The sequence below is a fragment of the Triturus cristatus genome, chromosome 5_2 (assembly GCF_964204655.1).
Source record: "Triturus cristatus chromosome 5_2, aTriCri1.1, whole genome shotgun sequence".
In the NCBI taxonomy this organism is placed as follows: Eukaryota; Metazoa; Chordata; class Amphibia; order Caudata; family Salamandridae; genus Triturus; species Triturus cristatus.
Window position 1 is genome coordinate 450483955 of NC_140588.1, and position 15472 is coordinate 450499426.

Below are 15472 nucleotides of genomic sequence, written 5' to 3' on the forward strand. Positions count from 1 at the left end.
AAATCAGGTACTGAATCTTGCCTGCGACATTAAAGTTTCAAGCTTGGAGGTTGAACTGTGCCTTGCAGCTCTAATGAAACTGTGATTGCCTATTCTCACGCCTGATACCTGAAGCATGATGAGCACATCCCCATGCAAGGGAACTGTTCCTATTAAATAAAAATAGACATTAAGCACATGAAGTAACCCGTAGCAACCCACAAGATCTAAGATGTTGTCAGCCAATTTCCAACTTGCTTTATCTAAACAAAATAACAGAGAATGTGGTGACAAACTTTAAGAATTCACACTAAGGGAAGAGGTGTGGCGCTGCGGCCAGAGCGAGTGACTCCGGAATCTGGGGATCACGGTTCGATCCCCGGCGCCGGCGGCAGATTAGCCCAGCACCATGTGACTCTGGGCAATAGCTTGCTTAATCTTCCCGACGGCCCCTAGAGACCCTTACGGGTGATTGTTTGCGCTTTACAAATGTGGATTATTATTATTATTATTTTTTCTATTTAGCTTTAGGCCCAAGTGAGTACAGAAAGGGAGGATCTGCGTCGATGAAGGGACTCAGGAGGTGCTGATACTCTTGATCTTTAGTCAGCGTGTGATGCTGTGGACCAAGCAATCCTACTGAAAGTCTCAACAAATGGTAGTGTGTATCGACATATCTTTCCAATGGATTCACTCCTTTTACCATAACTAAAGCCAGCAAGTGTTTATTGGATCAGAGGAAACAATAGGAAGGACAATGCCGTGTCCCTTATGGCCCCCATACCACTACTATTCTACATTAATTTGCTTCCACATGCAAATCTACTAGACAGTCATGCACATTTCCAATCCAATTAAACATCAATTCAGGGAGCTACACAAATATCAGGAAAGGTCTAAGACCACCAATTACAATGGACAAAGTATATTTTCTCTAGCAGAATAAAAGCAGATACCCTGATATTGGAAGGCTAAGACCATGACATGTTTTCCTTTAACGACCCAGAAGTCTCAGATCTCCCCTCCACTATCCACTTCTCACAATGTTAGAAACATGGGTCTAATTTTTGACTCAGATATATCATTTGCCTCTTCGTCAATGTTGTAGATCAGTGCAGTAAGTCTATACATTTCCAGACTCATGAAAAACATCCCACAGATCAGAGTGCCATTCCTGACTTCCCTTCAAGGCCCAGTTGTGTGTTTCTGTGTAAATAAGGGTACCCCAATGACCCTCGTTTCACTTACTTGATGCACTCGGAGGGCCCGATTCACAGAACTAACTTAAGACAAAATCCTAAACTTACTACCATTTTGGTATTCACAGAAGGCACTTACTCATTTCGGTATTCACAGAAGTTAGGAGTCCTAACTTTAGGACTCCTAAATGCCTTCTGTGAATACCGACAGCCTTAAAAGTAGGATTTTTCTCAGTTTAGAAGTAGTATAGTTAGGACTCCTAACTTTAGGACTCCTAAATGCCTTCTGTGAATACCGAAAGTCTTCAAATTAGGATTTTTCTCAATTTAGTAGTAGTAAAGTTAGGAGTCCTAACTTTAGGACTCCTAAACTGAGAAAAATCCTAATTTTAAGACTTTCGGTATTCACAGTAGGCATTTAGGAGTCCTAAAGTTAGGAGTCCTAACTTTCGGTATTCACAGAAGGCATTTAGGAGTCCTAAAGTTAGGACTCCTAACTTCTGTGAATACCGAAATGAGTAAGTGCCTTCTGTGAATACCAAAATGAGTAAGAGCCTTCTGTGAATACCAAAATGGTAGTAAGTTTAGGATTTTGTCTTAAGTTAGTTCTGTGAATCGGGCCCGGAGTGTTTAGAAATAGGCTAACATTCCATAAAATCTACATGCAATCCTATATGTAAACAATTCATTTGTATTTTCTAGTTCTTGGTACCCTTCTTTTGCCCTTTTATCGAGCTGTAAATAGTAAATATTATAATTACCAAATCAGTTTAATGATCATAGAAAGATGAAAGGAAGAGTTGGTTTGGATGAACTCTAACTGATCACCCAGTAGTTTGACAGAGCTAAGCGGTAAGTGTTTAACTCGCTGGGCGATCATACCTACAGGTTTAAAGGCTTTTATTTCCATTATTCTGTTTTAGAGAGAGGGTGAACTTGAAAAATGGTTTCTCATTGAAAATAATGAATACATTTTAGATCTGGTTATAGGCAGATTTAGCTATCTGCCAGAGCTTTTGTACTAAAGAAAGAAAAAAACACTAAAAGGATCTTTTTGTCAGCCCTCGTCAGCCAATAGTTGCTTTGATTTCACCTCCTTCAGCCATTCCTTGGTGTCAGAGTTGTTCACTTTCTGCATCACCCAAGAGTGTGTCATCTATATGGACTGCAGACATTTCATTGGTGCATCCTGTGTATTCTCCATCCTCTGACCACCCTCAGTAGACTGTCCAACTGGCCCTGACAAGAAGCTGCTGCCCACGGATCGCCCCTTTACATTGTCACACATAGACAACATAGGTCTAACACCTGCTATCGGGGAATGATAGGTTCTTTCCTTTCACCTTATGGACACCCCCATACAGGCTTACACCTCAACCTGCTATACACGCGCAAGGCGGCATGCCCGCCATCCACCAATAGACATGCAGGTACTCATTATGAATCTCTCAATGATGAATGTAACGCCATAATAGTCTTATGAATAGGCAGGGTATGGGAACTGCACAGCAGGCCTGTCCTGAGAACCGCTTTCATCATAGCCCAGCCAAGCAAGAGCGTATCCTGCTGCCTGGCCACCATCTTTGTGAGGAGTGCACTGTCTCATGGGAATGCTTCCACCTCTGGATAATGAAGGCTGCAGTGCATGGCACTTTCTCATTTAGCCTCGGCCAGCTGGGGCAACAGCCTGATGTGCAGCCTTCGCTCTTAACTGGCACTGGAAGCTTACAACTAGTCCCCTGCTGCTAGTAGGTCAGAGCTGGCCATCCAACCAGATCCTTAATTGTGGAGCTGGGAAGACCAGGCGGTCAATTTGGATCAGAAGTTTGTGAAAGAGATGTTGTTGGAGGAGAGCGCGTTTCTTCTGTAAATCAAGTTCAAATGGCAGCTACTACTTACCAATGAGCACATGTAATATTGGCCATATTAATAGAAACTCATGGAGTTTGCCAAGGGTAATACAAATATTCTCATCTTAAAGATGATAAGTGGCCCTTTTGCTATTTATTTTTTTAAATGAGTACAATTAAATCTAATTTTCTCTAAAGAAGCATTAATTCAACTTAGTTTTACTTGCTATGGGATCAGTTTTGCCATACACACCTTTTGAAAAGACCATCAAAATGACTTTATGGACTGCGCTGATCTGGCGCACTTCGACTCTGTGTTCTCTTATAGTAGTACCTACCGGGTCGATAGAACCAGGTCTCCTGAGTCCCCTGCTGTTGCGCATGTGTGGTGGTTTTCATGGTGTGCTTTTACCTCTTGTGCTGTAGTGACTGAGGGTGCCCATGTCCCTCACCTTGAAAATGTGAATTCCTCTTTATGGAGAGAGCTAGAAAAGCTCATGAAAACATAGGAAATGTGCAGCACACTTGTGGATACTGTAGGGCCCAAAGATTAGTGTCTTATAGGGTGTTTTTTACACGAGGAAATAGGCAAACTGTGAAGTATGCAAGGATGTGCCCCCAGAGCACCCCTACAGTTAAGCTTACCAGGCCTGAGGCTCCATTTTTGTGGGAATGGCCAAGAGAGAGGTTGTACTCAAACTGTGACACTCAAATCCGATAAGAGTGACTTGAAGTGCCTTAGCAGGATGCTTTACTGATACTCATGGGGAACACATTTTCCTCTTGCAGTGGCAGGTGGGGCTCAACTTCAATAGATCTGACTTACATGTACTAACACGGGTAAATGCTCTGCTGCGCAAAAGAGCATACATTATGTGTTGTGTCTTTCTGTGGTTCCTACGTCCGTGCCCTGTTTTTATTTCAACAAGCTGGCGGTTCTGCACCACAAGCTTGGACAATAAGCACAGAACGGGGCAGGTGGACACAGGACAGATAGTCTGTGCACGTGAATGCATTCTTCTGTGTGCATAGGTTAGCACAATATAGCTAGACCAATTCATTGGTCTTGCCAATGTTTGTTTAAAGTAGACATCATTATCCATGATCCAGGCATTACAGCGGGTTTGATGAGAGGAAGGTCTGAAAGCCTCACTGTAGATCGTGCAGTGTCAAAGTTTAAAATTGCTTTAAAAATCAGAAGAGGGCAAATTTTGAACAAGTGCATAGAAATAATTTTCACCTAAGAAATAGAAGCAAGCTGCTTGAAAACTGACTTGCTGGACATGTCGCCATCTCTGCTCTATTTGAGGTACGTTAGGCATGCAAAAAATCTTTCAGTTTGCATCCAAGTGCAAAGGAAATTTACAAGAATGGAAACAGCCCGGGAGCACATTTCAGGCCCTGCCCACGCCTCAGTTTCTCTAACATTTAAGTAAAGAGTCAAGTTATCTTAAGAACGTGTTCATTCAAGGAAATACATATACATCCTTGCAGGCCGGCGCAGCGCCGAATGACTCACCATTTCCGGCAAATGTCAGCAAACTCAAATCTTACCCGTGGCGATTAAAAGTGTCACCCAAACCGGTTTGAGGATGACACCGTCCTATCTGTGTTGTAAGTACAGACAATCCCACCAGGCCACACGAGAAGAAGTTGCACATTCGATGTGCAAGGTGTCTTGAAGCAGAGACTGGAACCAGTGAAAGACCCTGCTGTGCCACAGCCCCCTCAACATACACCTCAGTAAGGGGCAGCCGGGGGGATCGGCTCCCACCCCTGGGTTTCCTTCAGGTTCTGCTGGCAACGCTGTCGCTGCCCAGGTCTCGGTGACCACGCCAGTAGCAGCAGGAAGCGACTATCAGCAAGGCTATAGAACCCAGGTTTATTTTCTGTTGTTTCCATCAATTGCCCTTCCCGTAATCCCTCAGCAGCAAATTGGAGATTGTTGTTGGGCCAAAGGTGGGATGAAATGTCACCCCTGTGACATGTTTGAATGATCAAAGGGTGCATGATGTCACTCCTGCCTCTCCTCATGTCTTGGGGCGTTGAAGTCCGTGCCCATGGGTGTTTTCTTGATGCGGGAGAGATACACAATGCCAACTGCCCCTGACCTATAGATTCCAGGACCAGGGAACTTATTTATCGGCAGAGCTACTTTTACGAGGTATCTGCACATCTTTGGAGGAGACCCGGCAGCAGAAACATGTGAGGGAGAGGATGTGGCCTACGGTGTCCCTGGAACACCGACTAGCGGGTACTCATAAAATGGTGGTCATTTCGTGTCTCCCCTGGCAAAAGGGATACTGCTTCCTTGACGTCACAAGGTGTGCAGTTATGGTCTACAACTGCTTCCACCAGAGAGCTGACAGTCCACCTTATATAAGGGGGCCATGCACGCCATGGCCATGCACCTTTTGATATTATCGTTGCTTCGTTATTGAGGGAAGTACTAAATCTTGTGATCTCTGCGTCCTGATATACCTGGTTATTGATGCAGGTTGCCTCTCTGTGTTAATTTTGAATATGCTAGCACTTTCGTTCTGTTATGATCGATGCAGTCCATTTTTATTTCGACAATCAATACCCCCTGCACGTGTGGTTTCTGTGGGCTGGGGCTCCATGCAGGCGTGGTAGTCAGTAGAGACTGTTGTCCCTGTGATGGAGTGGTGCATGCGTGGTTGCTATGCAACTTAGGAAAATCACGTTTGGTTCTTCAATACGTAGTAAACCGGTCGAAGGAAAACCCAACATCTCATAATTAGACAGACCGATTCTTTTTCATTCAGAAAGCATCAACCCAGATCATCCACTTATATAAGGACAGTATCCTCTTTCAGACAGCCATCAAGGACACAGCAAAATGCTGGTTGAAATTAAAAATCGCAGAGCAGGCCATTTTCTGGGCAATTTCAGTGAAAACGGAAGTCAAATGCAGGGAAAAAAGATACTGTTACCTGACTATGCCGTGCTGCAGGGAGATGAGGGACAAGAGTTGCAGGGGGTTGGGAAGATCCATCACTTCCTATTGGAATGGGAAAAATCCACTTCAGACTTGTGTATGTTGTGTTACATGAGGACACATTCATTTTTGTTAGGCACTGGGAGATTAAGTGATTTGCCCAGAATCACAGGATGTTGCGCGTCCTTGCCGAGACTCAAACCCGGTTCCCCAGATTTGAGGTCGACCGACCTAGCCGTTAAGCCAACTCCTCTCCCCAAGGTATTGTTTGTGTGCTCCTAAGAGTAAGCATGTGTGCATGTCCTTGGCACCCTCTGTGTGCGGCGAATGTATGGATGTCTGGGGCGCATCCGTGGCATAAGCTTTACGTAATGTAATCTTGAACACTCTGCGTTCTGGTGACCACCGATGAAATAATGATGTTATTGGCATATAGTGGTCATCACAGTACTCATTGGCATAATCATGGCCATGTCAAAATGCCTTGAAATATTATCTTTGGCATATTGTGGTCCGTAGTATAAAAGCGCCAATGGCATTTTTGTAGGCTTACTTGACTTATCGTGCTCTCCTTGGCATTATGTTGGTCAACCCTGGCATAAAGGTGGCCTTGACATATTGTGCCACCTTAATGTTATGGTAGACATCCTTGGAAAATTATGACATCTCATGAGTAGTATAGTTACTCCTATCGTGATGGTGTGTGCACCATCCTAAGTTTCTATGTATTTATGTTTTAATACACTTCTAACATTCATCTACTACTCATCACGAACTAGCAGTAGATAGATGTAAACTTATCTAATAAATAACACACACATATTTCAATTTTCATTTTAGAAAAAATACCCAACATTCATAAGCTTTCTATGGCAGACTACGTTCGCTCTTACAGTTTCCATGTCAGTTAAGAAGGTTATTAGTATTCGGTGTTGTATACAGTATGTAAAATTAGAAACTCAGTTTGGTCCTGAGATCCATGTTCATTTGTTACTGTTTATCAAAAACATTTTTTATAGCACCCACACAAAGTCCAAGGCAACTGAAACAATGTGGACAGATAGCATTGCACAATGACATGATTGGTGAAGATCAAACATTGCGTATTACCACAAGAATCTCATATCCGCCATCAAACATGATATCGAAGGGGTGATGATTTGGGTCACCTTTGCAGCAGCAGGAGCTGAATCCCTCACAGTCATTAGGTACAGCATGAATTCCTCACTATACCACTACATTCTAAAGGAAAATGAGACTGTCATCCAACTGCCAAAGCTCAACCAAAAGTGGATCATGCCACGTGACAAGGATCCAATGTGCACCTGTAAATCTATATGTTCATGGCTGAAAACAAAAGAATCAGAATGTTGGACTAACAACGTCACTCTAAAGTCCAAAACTCAGCCCAGTTGAGATGCTGTGGTAGGAGCTGTCCATAAAAAAAAACACATTCAAAGATCACTGAGCCTAAGCAGTTTTATAAGGAGCAGAGGGTCAGAATTCCACACAGGTGATGTGATTGATTGCTGAACTCATACAAAAACATTTTACTTTGTTGTTACTGGTAATGGAGGACACACATTACAGCAGCTAACTCTTGTCAGTATCGATGGTCCCCCCACCTGAGCTTGCTCAGCAGCCTGCTCACTCGTCTTCTATTCTGAACCTACAAGTCTCAGGTTGCTTAGACCTATTGGCTTTTTACCCAGGATAATGTGCTGCATGGCTAAACACTTAAAAAGCAAAAAGGCGAGACCTATTGGCTATGCCAATGCTTGTTAACATTTCAGTTTGTCCTCTGTTAGATGTAATGAAATGTTTTGGTTTCACTTTGTTTTCTTACATTGACAATATTCAGCTTGTATTTGCACTATTGCCTCAGTAAGGAAATTTATTGGGGCAATTAAGGAACTACCTCTCGGCTGAAGCAAGCTGGATGGGAACAGAACTGTTTGAAGCTGAATGGCGGAAAAAAAGAGCTAGTGGTGGGTAATCAAACCCATCTCTGGGCTCCTGCTTGGTGGCGAGATGCTCTTGGGCCTTTTGCTGTCCTTAAGCAGGCAGTAACAATTTTGGGTATCTGAATGGATAACATACTCTTGACCGCCAGGTCAAAAAGTTGTCTGCCTGCTGCTTTGGTCTCCTTAGAGGCCATAACAAGCATTGGCATAGTCAATAGGTCTCGCTTTTGGGACCTTATAATTATTTAGTTTTGCAGCATAATATCCTTGGTGCAACAACATCACCTGTTGCATGGCTAAACCTTGTACCTTATAAGTGTTTAGCCATGCAACAGTTGATGTTGTTGCACCAAGGATGTTGTGCTGAAGTTATCCAGCACAATATCCTTGGTGCAACAACATCAAGTGTTGCATGGCTAAACATTTATAAGGTCCCATAGGCGAGACCTATTGGCTATGCCAATGCTTGTTTTATATTTCTGGCGTATAGGAACCATGCCAACCCCTGTTCAAACTCTTAATTCACTTGCTCATCTACTTGCTTTTGTAACCTGCAAGTATATTTTGTCTGGCTACTCCCCTGACTTCTTCAAAAAGGTATTTTTGAAAATAAATATGCTTGCCTTTATTGTTGTTTCGTTATTCAACGACGGCTTATGCTGCAGCACCGACGCTCAGGTATGCACCATATGTGAGTGTGTAAAGTATTTTCACACTTCGCAAGTTGCATCTCAAGAATTTTGCTTTTTCACAATCATAACGTCTGTTTTTTTCTGATCAACTGGAAGGACGAGTTTTTGGCGTGAGAAATAAACTGCTATGAACTCTCTCAATGTCACATCCTGTTATGAAACTGGAAAGTCTCATGTGAATCTTGGCCCACTGCAATACCGTAGGTGACGCAAGGATGGTTGCTTTGGCAACCACGGTCTGGAAAGTCCAAAAGTGCATATCTGCCCATAAGATCTCAGATGGCAGGATTCCATGGACTAGGGTTGCCGAAGCTAGTGCGTTTCCTGATCGGACCTAAATCAATCTTTGTTATAAAATAATGCTCGGTGAATAAAGGCCAGTGTGTGAAACGGGAAGGGCATTTAGACAAAATTACGACGTGGTGAAAGGTGGGCGTCCTTTTGACACATGACTTTGTCTGCGCATCGCCAACAACGACGAAGACACGATGTAACTGTGATGTTGGGCCCTAGGCCCCCATGCTGGGTGTAATGATGGACACCGGACACATAGGTGGGGTAGTGGGTAATGGCCACGAGCACGTGCGCTCGGCCACTTTTATTAACCTCGTCACCTGACCCATTGACGTAGGTGGTGGGTGGGTGTACAGGGTAATACATACATGTTGGAACACTAGAACGTGTCCATGCTCGGACACTACAGTAAAATGGAGTGTGCTCAAGCGCCTAAACTCCCTCTTAAAGCGCTGTCACGTGGCCTGGGAAATGGATTTAGGGGTAGGGAGCGAGTGACTCCCCTCTAGGAAGAGAGTCCGTCCCTAGAGGGTGTGTCATCATGAAATTTACAGGGTGCTGTATTCAGCAGGAGTCAGAGCCGTGTTTAACTTAAATGTATAAGTTGTTTTTGTTCTCCTTTCCTTCACTTTCGGCTCTGTTATGGAAATCTTCCCGCTCTCTTTTTTATTGTTTTGGGCGCCACTTTTCGTCTACAACCGAACAAAGCAATTATACTTTGTGTTGTTCCTAAAGCCTTTGCCAGCCTTGGTAGCTTCTAACAGGAGGATTTTATGATGGGTGATAAAAGTATTTTTTACCAGATGCAAAAGTGGTTTATTACTTAAGATGACGAGTAAGTGAAGGGATTGAGACCAAAGATTTAGTTTTATTTAATAGCAGTTGTATATAAGATGGACTGTACCTCCCACTGGCTGTATCATGATGGGCTGCACTGTCACGACCCTGTTTCAAGCGCCTGCAGTTTGTAACAGGAATTCATTTAACCCCATATGTGTTTGAGCGCGTGCTTTATTGTGAGACCGTACAGCTCGGAAGCCGTGGGTAAGGTTTGTCTCTTTCTGTTTCTGAGCAGAGCGATCTTAAAATAACCAACTCCGAGAAATATCATATTAAATGAATTCACTAATGCCACTGCAGGCGCATAACACAGGCTGTCGGCTCTACCGGCAACAAACCCCCATTATTATACGGCCCTGGGTGTCGGAGCGCTTCAAAGAGATGTTTCAGATACAGTTACAGTGAGGTGCACACACAATAACTAGTAAAGGGAAGCACAAGCTATAAAAGCATGTAAGTAGCATAGGACCATCCATAATGTTACCTACATAGCCGATGCGCAATATATACACATTTACATTTTAAAACAGTGCTTAATTTGAGCCAGTGATTGCAGCTGGACTCACTGGCACTCCTTTCTGAGGACTGGCACTTATTTAATACAGTGAAAACTCTACAAATGGACACCGCACCAGTTTTAGATATGTATCTTTGTAAAACAAGATCAAAACTCTAGAAATTCGACATATAGTTATTTATAAATATCAGTAATAAAAAACAGGCTTGGGACATAGTTCCTTGAAGTGGATAGCTGTGGTGTGGTCAGGCTGCAGTATTGGAAGACCCTTTAAACAGTACCTTTTTGTTTCGGCCGACCGTGGCGTTGTGGGCCTACGGCGGTGGGCATCGAGGCTGCGGTGTGAAGCGGATCAGTGAGGCGTGCCGTGCCTTCAGGTCATGGTGCATGCAGCGGCTTGTGGCAGTAATCCAGCGGCATCGGGGAGAATAGGGCTGCAGTGCAATGGGGACGGTGCTCGTCACAGTGCGGACGGTCACGGTGCAAGCAACGGTGTCTGTCGGTGGGCCGAGGCTGTGGTGTGGGATGGGCTGTACTTCGTGTAGCTTACGATCGGTGCCCCAGACCATGGTGCAGGCAGCGGCAGCGATGTCAGCTGGCAGCAGCATTGTCGGTGAGACCAGGGCGGCGGAGTGAAGCGAGTCGATGCATAGGGTGTTGCCCACAGGTCGCTGTGCAAGCAGCTGCTCGGTGGCTGATGTAGTTGTCAGTTAGACCAGGGTTGCAGTGCAAAGTGCGGCAATGTCCTCTGTGGTGCATTCAGGTCATGCTGTTCTTGAGACTTCTTGAACAGGGGGAAAGCTCTACTACAAACCCTTAGAGATAATCAGATGAAGACGTTTGTAGAAAGTTCAGTTCAGTCATTTCACTGCCCAAGACAGAAGCAGTCACTGTAGGCCAGCACAGCAAAATATGCAGCAAAGTGGCAGTCCTTCCTCACAGCTTCTCTGGCTCCTCTTCTTAGCAGGTAACTTGATCTAAAAGAGTTCTTAAAGTCTGGGGTCAGAGCCCCAATATCTATACCACATTTCCCTTTGAAGTTTGTACCAACAAAGTCCATCTGGCATACATAAACAAATTCAGCCTGGCTTAGGTTAGGTTCACCACAGGAGGTGGAGATAGCAATGTGAGAGGAAGCCACAGTCCTTTCAGGTGCCAGCGACAACTCCTTCTACCATTCTGAATGCAGCCAGTTCTATTCAGCCTGGCTATGAGTCACTCAGGAAAGTCAGGACACACCTCAACATCCCCCCCTCTGGTGTCTGTCTAGTGTGAATGCACATCCCCAGCTCCTGCCACTCTGAACCCAAACAGTAAATACACTTATGGCAGAGGCACACAGGATGGTTAAGCAAGAAAATGCCCTCTTTTTAAAAGTGGCATTTTCAAACACACAATTTAAAAAGCCTCTTTACTAAAAGTTGTATCTTTAAATTCTGAGTTCAGGAAGTCTAAACTCCACTTCTCTATTTTGCCCCAATGGAAAGTTATGCTTGTAAGATGTTACAAAGCAACTCCCCTGTTAGCCTGTGGGACAGATAGCCTTTCAATAGTGAAAACGAAATTAGCAGTGTGTCACTATCAGGACATGTAAAACACACCAGTACATGTCCTACCTTTCACATACACTGCGCCCAGCCCATGGGGCCACCTTGGGCCTACCCGAGGGGTGCCGTACATATAAGAAAAGGAAAGGTTTGGACCTGGCAAGTGGATGCACTTACCAAGTTGATATGGCAGTAGAAAACTGCACACTGACACTGCAGTGGCAGGTCTGAGACACTTTTGAAAGGCTGCCTGTGTGGGTGGCACAATCAGTGCTGCAAGCCCACTAGAAGTATTTAATTTACAGGCCCTGGGCACACACAGTGCACTAAACTATGGAGTAAATCAAATAAGCCATTCATGGAAACACCAATCCATAAACACAATTTACATGGAGAACATATGCAATTTAGCACTGAATAGAAGTGGTAAAGTGCACAGAATCCTAAAACCAACAAAAAATAGGTCAAAAACAGGAGGTCAAAAAGTCTGGGGGTAAACCCGCTGAAGAAGCCAAGTCTAACACAGAGCAAGAGAGGAAAAAATTACAAAAAGAGGAAACTAGGAGGAAGCAAAAGACAAAAAAGTGATAAGGAAAAATAGAAAGCAGGGATGAAAAAGAACCTGCAAGAGTGAGTTAAAGAGGCAGTGAGTGTCTGGTAGTTAATTAAAGAGGCGTGAGGTGGAATGAAGTCTGCACATCCTTGGCATTCAGCTCCCGACCTTCGATAGCACTGTCCCAGGATACTGAATAAAACTTTGGGGCCAGGCACTTATTTTTTCATAAGTTAGGCACTAGATAAGAAACATCCTCGGAGTAGAGTGTTCCAGGATAGTAAAGAGGGACAACTTGACGTTCTATGGTTCACACTTGACAGTGTTGTTGGAATTGCTTTTCATGTCTTTCTTGAAAGAGTCGTACACTAATTTAGTCAGAATCCCAGGTTGAATAGAGTTCCAATCTTTACATCACTTCCAGTAAAAGATTGGGAGACAGTATGTTATTTTCTGAAGAGGAAAGTGTCTAGAATGGAAGTCTACAACCTTTTCGGCAATAAGAACTACCTATGTTCAATAAATATCATCCTGAGCTACTAATATTATTAGTGTTTTAATAGTTACCGCATCAGAAAAGAGTACATTAGTGGCCACCATATACAAGTTTAGCAGCAGTGATAACGTTTGTGCTGGTTTGCCAGCAGTAATATATCAAAGGTTTTGTCAAGTTGAAATGACTATGTGGCTAATACATAACAGTGATAGGTGCAATTCCCCTTGCAATAAGGTATTAATATTGGTAATAAGACTCTCCAATGCTGCACAATCTATTACTCAATTATCAGCTTCAAATATATTTTGGAAATTCAACCATTCTTCTCCAAACATTAGCTTATGAGTTCTGAAAATCTACACATTATCATCTCAGATATGCAAAACACCTATAGTAGGCACACGTTCAGCATGTCCCATCACATCCTTACTGTCTGTGATCATGCCCTGTTAAAAGGAATAGTTGTAGCTTTTTAAGTAGTGGGTAAGCTTTGTTACAGGAGGTAGTCCTTGAATCAAAATGCCTCATTGAGAGATTTTTGCAATAATGGTGCCAGAATTCTGCAAGAACAAAGTCTCACTGTTGGGGTTTGCATGCGTAAAACAATTAAACGCCACTGTGCCTGATGCAGTGCAGGTTCTGAGGCACTAAGGCCGAGAACAGTCCAATACATCATTGTAACTGCTGTTCTTTACTTACCAACAGTGGGGCCCATGGACTTGGCTTGCATTCAGGCACGTCACTCTTGCTACACCAAAGGACAGGCTGTGTTGAAGTTGCAGCAAAGCAGTTTTGCTTAACTTGCTCCCTAGTCAGCTGCTTTGTGGTTTCATTTGTCCTTGATGAGTGAGTGAAGAGTAGAGCAGGGTGGCTGCAATGGCTTTTACATGGGGTCCAGTCACCAGGTGTGGGGTGGAAGGTGAGGTTGAACTTGGCAGAGGGAAAGTAGTCTAGGGTGTTCCCTTTGATGTAGGTTGACAGAGCCACAAGCTGCAAGATCCAACAGGTTAACAAATGCATCCTTTATGGTTTTTTTTATCATTGATTTATTCCTTGGGATTTTGAAATGAGTTTGCAAGATGTTGCTTTCATAGGTGGACCAGGAAACTGAGATGAGATCAGGTGTCTTGGAGCTTGAGGCTGTAGGGTTCCAGATGGTTAGGAGGTTAAGTGCAATAAAAATGGCATCCGGGTTATGTGTGGGGTTTAGGCCTGAAATGTCTGTTGGGTGCATGACTGTGGAGTGAACTTTGATTAATTTAAAGCAAGCGTGCATTCTCTGGCATTGCTTTTAAGTGAGGGAAGGTGGGGGACGTTGTTGCTTGGGTTGGATTTGTGTGATGATGTTATGTCACGACAGGGGCACCTCCCAGGTCAACAGCTAAGACACGGGGCACCTCTGCCTGTGCCAAGCAGGTGACCAGGAGTGAGGGAAGAAGAAAGGAACCATGGAGCAGGTCAGCACAGGGACAGCATGAATGGAGACAAGCTCCCTAAGAAGAAGAGGAGCAGTGTAACAGAAAATACAACAATAACACAACTAGAACAGCATCTGTATCTGTCTCAGTGTCATGTTTCACGCAGTGGGGTGAGTTGGTGCATGACAATGAAATGGTGGGGATGGCGCCCAACGAGGGACTGGATGCAGTTGGTCTTTGGTGAGGTGTTCTTTGATGTGATGTGCTAAAAGTAGGGATTTTCGGCATCTGCCCTTATCAGCCCTTACCGGCGCTACACAGGGATCTTGCCTCTTTCTGCTCTCCGATGAAGGCACCTGGGCTAGGACAATCTGGATTGTTTCGTTTCTGGGGGCACCAGAGGAGAAAGCACTACGCCACTTGACCTTTCTGAAAGTGAAAGTGGACTGGTCTAGACCAGGAAGCATTTGTCTGTGCCCGTTTGTCCTGCCTTTAAGTAGCTCAGAACCTCTGCTAGTCCCACGTCTCTCTCTCGAGCCCAGGCCAGCTGTCTTCATTTAAACAAATGTATTTGTATTCACAACTAGACATAGACGCAGGACTCATGAAAAACTCCTCAGGGGAGCCCAGAGCCATACTACTTCCTTTTTGCAGCTGATTAGTGACGTCGAAGTGGCAGAGCCCAGATCACAGCTCACGCCCAGAAAAAGTGTCCATCTTTCCAAAGTGATTTTTTTAGGGACGGATACAAAGGTCTAACTGTTTTGGTCCTGTTGTTTCAATGTTCGTTCAGGCATGTATATTTCTTCTCAGAATCAAAAAAAAAACTTGCACTGATGCTGTTTCTACGAAATCTAGAGAGAAGAACTTCCTTCAAAGACGCCTCAAACTGCTCCCCAGGTGCAGATTTTATCGGAAATGGAACAAAACGGCTTCCATTTAGAGTTCTCATATCGCTGTCCGCATTTAATGCACAAAGGACAGTGGGGCGGTATCCTGCAGCCTCCTCTCTCTCTCACCCACCCAGAAGGGATTCACAGCAAAAATAGCAAATGCAGGCCCACATCAGCCTCCCAGCCCGGTGGTTGAATTCTTTCTTAGTAACAGTAACTGCCGATAAATGGCTCATTTAAAACAGGAGAGGTGCATTAGGAAATTGGTAGG

General features: G+C 44.1%; 1 protein-coding gene across 2 annotated transcripts in view; it reads left to right on the forward strand.

The window, feature by feature from the left end:
* UPP1 (uridine phosphorylase 1) overlaps positions 1-15472 on the forward strand; it is a 99128-nt gene that overhangs the window by 31063 nt on the left and 52593 nt on the right. The window lies entirely within an intron of this gene.